The following is a 6,906-nucleotide window of genomic DNA, read 5'->3' on the forward strand; positions in this document are numbered from 1 at the left end:
ATTTCTGATTATCCTCGGCAATGGCATACCCGGTTGGCCGAAGCATTGTGGTCTTATCGGATGGCTTGTCATGGATCAATTCAAGTTCCTCCTTATAAGCTTGTTTATGGACATGAAGCTGTTTTGCCATGGGAAGTTAGAATCGGCTCTAGAAGGATAGAATTGCAAGACGGATTGACGGCCGATGAATATTATAACCTTACGGCCGATGAGAGGGAGGACTTGGTTCAATCGCGTTTACGAGCCCTTGCTAATGTTACCAAAGATAAGGAACGAGTTGCTAGGCATTATAACAAGAAAGTAGTGCCTAAGGATTTTTCGGAAGGTGAACTTGTATGGAAGTTGATTTTGCCGATTGGAACTCGGGATAACAAGTTCAGCAAGTGGTCACCAAATTGGGAAGGAGCGTTTCAAATCTATAAGGTTGTGTCTAAAGGGGCATATATGTTGCAAGGGCTTGATGGTGAGGTTTATGGACGAGCGCTCAATGGCAAATACTTGAAGAAGTATTACCCAAGTGTTTGGGTTGACGCATGATCGGCTAGTGTTGCTGATACATGACAGCCGATGTGTTTTACATCGTCTTGAGATGGCCGATATTGTTATATCGCCCTTAGTCGTTTTTCTAATTGTAATCGGTTATGGTTTGCCGATATATAACAGCCGATATTGTTATATCGCCCTTAGTTGTTTTTTTTAATTTTATCAATGCTGTTGACATTATAAAATTGGGGAGCACATATATACAAAAAATGAAAGTGAAAATTAGAATTATGTTAATCGGCACAAATGATTGTTAAAACAGCATGGTATTAAGGTATCTTAGCCAATTACAAGAATTTCTAAGTCCTATTACACAAAAGTTATTGAGACAAGTACTGCTAGATAGCCGAAATAGCTCTTTGCCTAATTTGTTCGACTTCTTCAATGGCTTGGGCATCTTGAGCATCAGTCCCAGGAATGATCTTCAGGGATTTGGTTAGGTCAGCAACATCCTTGATAGCCGATTTGAGCCTTGCTTTTTGCTCTTCGACAGATTTTGGGAGATTGGCTAGCTTTTTGTGCTCCATATCCAATTCAGCATTGCATTCTTCAAGCTGTGCCAAGAGATCGATCTTGCGGGCTTCAAGCCGATCGATATTGGATTTGATCGGACCTTCGGATAGCTGATCGAGTTTGACTTTTTCTTCATGCACAAGCTGCCGATTGACTTGGATTGTGGCTTCAATCTCCTTACGCTCACGGCGTTCGGCTAATCTTAGCTTGGCTTTTTCTAGTTTAAATTGATGTTGCTCAAGATAAGCGGCTGGAGTTAGGACATCGGCCAGTTCTTCAGGAATTAGAGCTTGAACTTCGTGCAATCGTGTCCTAATTGATCCACAGTCGACCACTAAGCTATCCAGAGAAGAGGCCTCTAGCCGACGTGAGATATCTTCAAGTGTTTTCTTTGCATCGTCAGATAAGGGAGCTAGATCTTTGCTTGAAGTATCTTCTTCTGCCTCATCAAGATAATCTTTGATATCAAAAGAAAAGAGATCAGCTAGAACCTGCAGGTATAAGTTCAGAAGGTTTGAGAGCTAAGTCAATATAGTCGATCTAAATTCTTACATCAAAGGAAAACTTACTGGGATAGCAGGAGCAGCCGGTTGTTCTTCTTCCACAATATGATGATTCCCCACGGCCGATGGAGTTCAGTCACTCGATGATTGTTGTACACGAGAAGAAGGAGGAGGAGGAGGCTGTAAAAAGACAAGTGTTAGACAAAATCAGCTGAAATCAACTAGTAAAATTGAGAGTGTCTTACTGGTGGAGCTGGTTTGAGAATTGGTGCTGCCGATTTTTTCTTTATAGCAGTTTTCTTCTTCTGCAACTACAAAACCTATGAGTAGTCGGCTGAAAAATAATGATTACAAAAGAGTTTGCAAGGAAAGATGTTTTACTCTGAAGAAGTGAATGGGGGCTGAAGGAGTTGAAGGTATCTGCTTAGGCGAAGCCGATGATGTTTTTTCAGTATCACTTACTTCGGCTGCAGCCTGATCAACATCATCCTCAATATCTTCTTCATCCAGAGCTTGTTCAATGGATGGATCCAAAGCAGGCAGGTCATCGATTGGCTTGGTTTTCTTGGACTTGGTTTTTTTCTTTGGAGCTAGAGTCAAGGTGCTCACAGCCGATGATCTAGTTTTTCTTTTCTTGGTTACATCGGTTGGTTCCCTGACGGCGCCTTGGAGGAGGGTTGAGACCTTGGGGGCGTGATAGCCGATGACAGGGGGAGACAATCCGCCTCCATTAGGAATCAGACCTGGGGCATATTCAATGTTCCTACCGCTATTGCTCTAATGTGGAGGGGAGGATTCTGTTGTCAACAAAACAGGAACAAAAGATTAGTCAAGTAATGAATCGGCTAACCGTTATGAAATTTAGTGATGACAAAGTTTACCTGGGGTATGACGTCAGGGAATAGATCTGTCATGTACATTATGGCCGATTGATGAAATAGATGCAACTTCCATTCACCCCACCATCTGTCAAAGTTCCTGCTCCTGAATCCTGCTAACTCAATATTGTTGATACTGCCTAAGGGAGGTCCTTGGAGGTTAAGCAGTCGATCCATCATTAGAGTTGAAGAAATTTCTCCTCGGCATTGGATCTTGTCAGCAAAGAATAAGCCGATTGGGAGTTGGCCTAATCCAAGTTGTCTAGCTGAACTCATAGGGTGATAGAATTTGTAGGAGACTTGGATATTTCTTCCTTGGTGAATACCGACAGGTAGGATGCATGGGCTGATTGCAGTTGTAAAGACTTCCCTGGACGTTTGATATCTTTCATGATTGATGTCTTCAAATCTGAAGTCTAATGGGAGCTCAAGGTCTGCTGAGTCTTCATAAAGAAATCAAACCCGGGCATCTTTCTGGAAGCCTTCATAAAAGCTGCAGAACCAATCTTTGAGCAGCTCAGCCGATAGTTTTGCCCCAACATCGGCTGGTGTGGATGCATATTCTCCATATGACATGCATCTGCGATGGGTGCGTTCTTCTCCATCGTCTTCTACAATTGGCTCCAACCTTGGGAATTCAGTTTCTGTTACAGATGGCCGATTGACAACTTTCATGACTACCAGGTTTAGCCAGGTCTGCAGTAGCCACCATGGTCCACCTGCTCCAACTATTGAGTCGATGGCTATCTTAGCCGATGCATTGTTCAACATTTGGTATAGATAGTCGAGAAGGATTTTGCCCAAGGGAAATTGTTTCTTTGATTCTAAGGCTTCGGCTACAAATTGCCAATTGGTTGTGGGACCACAGCTGGATCCACAGAAGAGAAACTTTTCTAGCCACATTACCAAGAAAGCTACGTGCTCCCGAGGAGTGACAGGCCCTTTGCCCATGTATGCCGCTACATAACCAGACCACCCTCCTATGCTTTTGGTCTTGAAGTCAAATTGGTTCTTGGTGTTCATACTCATAGGGTTAGCCGATGAAGTTACATCTAATCCAGTAATCATGATGATGTCAATCAAAGTTGGAGTCATCGGCCCTTGGTTAAATAAGAAGGCATTGATGGTGTTGGACCAGAAATAGGTGGCAGCAGCCATCAGAGGTTCATCCTTAGCAGAATTGGCTATGGTGAGAGCAAGCGCTTGGCCGATCCCAATCTCATCCCAAGTGGTCCAGCTCTTATCAGGGGTAGGCTTTTCGAGAGATGGCCAAGACTTGAAGGTATTTTTCTAGTGACCCAAGTTAGGGTTGCCTAGTCTAAATGGGATTCTGTTGGTTTCACCAATGATGAAATTAGTGGGGTCAAGATTGCCGATTGGGCCAAGAAAATAGTGGTTTTTGTGCAATAGGCTGGGAATCGCAACTAGGTTAGAAAGGTGCTGCAAATCCAAAGGAATCGGGAAGCAGAAAACATAATGAGAAAAGGAGAAATCGATTTCATGCGAGGAAAAGGGATCTAGCCGGTGAGAACTTACCTCAGCATACTCGGCCGATGGCGCAGTAAACGGGCTAGTCGAAGACGACATCGCCGCAGGCGGAGATCTGATCAAAAGCGAAAGGACAAAGTTTCGCTTGGGCGGTGATAACGGAAGTCACGGCGTGAGATTTTTTGAGGGCAACGGTTGGTATTTAAAGCGATAGAATAACGGTCGAAAAATGGCAGAGTGCGAAACTTGCTCAGAGTCGGTACACGGCAAATCCGGAACATTATCAAATATCCCGGACTTGGGGGGCATGTGTTAACGACCAAATTTGGTAATATCTGCATCGGAAAAGGAGATTAGATCAAGGTGGAGTCGAAGGCGGAGATTGATCCAAGAACAGAGCAAGAATCGGCTGAAGTCCAGATTGGCTACGATTAGGATCGGCTGGGTCTGAGTCGGACTAGGTGAGCCGATGCAGCCGATTCTGACAGTATAATTTGGTGTATGACATTGGGTTGAATTGAGGTGCTTCAAGATGATTGCCACACATGGATAGAGTCCTGAGAAGGCAATTGTATCTATTAATTAGGATGTTTTATGTAACTTCCTTAGAGATATGTTTGGGCAAAAGTCTGCCGCAAAGACTTATGGTATCTTAGAGTTTGTTAGAGATAGTGGTCGTGTCCGGTATAGACATATCTTGTAATTCTCGGGTATAAATAGACTCCGAGCCCTGTGTAATTTTTAACACACACGTTTAATACAATTTCGGCGCATCGCCACCTTTTTGCTTTAGTTTTGTTTCGACGAGTTCTTGCTTTCGGGTTGAGCTGCATCGGTTTCGATCTTCAACAAGAGGTAAAACTTGTTATGATGACTTGTGTTCTCGAGATTAGTGCTTCCATCTTTATGACACTCTAATCTTGTCTATATAAGTTGTCAAGTTATCATATATCTTACATAACCTTTGGCAATATCGTCATCTAACCTACAATCGGCTAACATCTGTTAATAGAAGGCAGCCGATTAGGTTAAATAGCGACGTTGTCCTAGATTATATAAGATATCTACCACTTTATGAAACACCCAGCGGCTTGATTATCTAGATATTGTTCTTCTTTTCATACTTAATGCTGCATCAGTTGAGTTTGATCTATTAAGTCGTGCTTAGAATATCAATCTCTAGCCTGTCCTTTGGTTGCCAATTAGGGTAGTATCGGAGTTTCAGCCGATCTTATCTGATTTAACCATATTCGATCTATGTGCTTCAATAACATGTTAAATCCGCCCTTTATGTCAAGATCTTATTGCATTTAAGTATATTAAGCTTTTGTTTGGTATATTATATTTGTTTTGATATCTTTATATAAAGTGGTATCGGAGTATTAGCCGATACATGCTAGATCTATCTAATCGGCTATGCTATAAACATATATAATTCTGTTATTAATATGTATTTCGATCTAAGTAATTTATACTGTCTCGGCATGGTGACCGATCTATCCCAATCACTTAATTTAAGTATATATTAATATAAGAACTATATATCGTTAATATCTACAGCCGATCGAATAGATTTAGTTCCTTACTATCTATCTATTTATAACCGCCGATCGATTCATATATGACATCGGCTCAAAGATAAATGATATGTCATCGGCACCTAGTCGATCGGCCATCATTTATAGATTTAACCACGAATTCTTTGTCTCTATTTCCTGTTGATTACAGGATCAAATCAACTGGCATGCTCATACATTCGAAGGCGAGCTTTGGACCTGCATTGGAGTTAAGCAGATCTCCCAGGCCTCGTGTTTTCTATCAACAGCTGCCCGGCACGGCACGGCCCAGGCTCGGCCGTGCTTGGGCCGAGGTTAGTCGGGCCGGCACGGCCCGACCTACACGTCGGGCCGTGTCGTGCCACCCCACGGGCTGCACACACAGCCCAGGCATGGCCCAATATGACTTGGGCCGTGCTGGGCCAGCCCGAAGGCACGACATCCCATCATGCTGTCGGCACGGCCCGACCTACATGTTGGGCCGAGTCGTTGTAGGATCAAGGAGGCCGACTAGAGGGGGGTGAATAGGCGGTTTTAAAACTTAATGGCACTTCAACAAAACTAACCTAAGTTGCTAGGCAAGGTGAGGTGCAAGGTTAACTAAGCAACTAAGTTAAGTTTTGCAAACTTAGGTGCTATGGGCTCAAATATGTCTCTATGAATGTAAATTGCACAAATGTAAATGTAACAAATAAATGAGACAAGAGACAAGGAATTTTTCACCGAGGTTCGGAAACTCGCTAGTTTCCTAGTCCCCGTTGGGGCGAGCCCAACTCCACCGCTCAACCACGAAGCCACCGCACGCCCCTTCGTCAAGGGGTGGGCAAGGTGGGAGCCGGCCCACGGAGAGGACTACCCAAGCCTCGATCACTAGGGTAGTTTTTCCTTCACTCCGAAGGTGGTGAACTCCAAACCACTCACAAACGGCCGGGCCTCCTCCACAATCTCCTCGGAGAGGTCACCGGACAACACCTCCACAAGCCGTCTAGGAGGTGGCAACCTCCAAGAGTAACAAGTCTAGGATGCTTGCCGAGGATGATCAAGTGCCACACTAGCTATAACAATGAAGCAATGCACTTGGATTGGCTTAACTCACTCTCTAACACCTCACTAGATAAACTAAGTGCCCAAGGGTGTGAGAGCTCTTGTAAGGGTTCAAGATAATGCAATGGAGTGCCAAAACCTTACCCTTGCTACTGGGGAGTGGGTATATATACCCCCAACCATCAACACTAGCCGTTGGAACCGAAATCCCCAACTTTGTGCTCTACCGGTCAGACCGCCGTTGTGAGGCCGGTCAAACCAGACTACTTTGTAACGGCTAGAAAACTAGCCGTTATAGGGCAATCATTGAGCCCACTCAACCTGGCCGGTCTGACCGCAGTGTAGTGGCTGGTCAGATCGTCCACGGCTCGGTCAGACCGC

This window comes from Oryza glaberrima, chromosome 1 (genome assembly GCF_000147395.1).
Source record: "Oryza glaberrima chromosome 1, OglaRS2, whole genome shotgun sequence".
Lineage (NCBI taxonomy): Eukaryota > Viridiplantae > Streptophyta > Magnoliopsida > Poales > Poaceae > Oryza > Oryza glaberrima.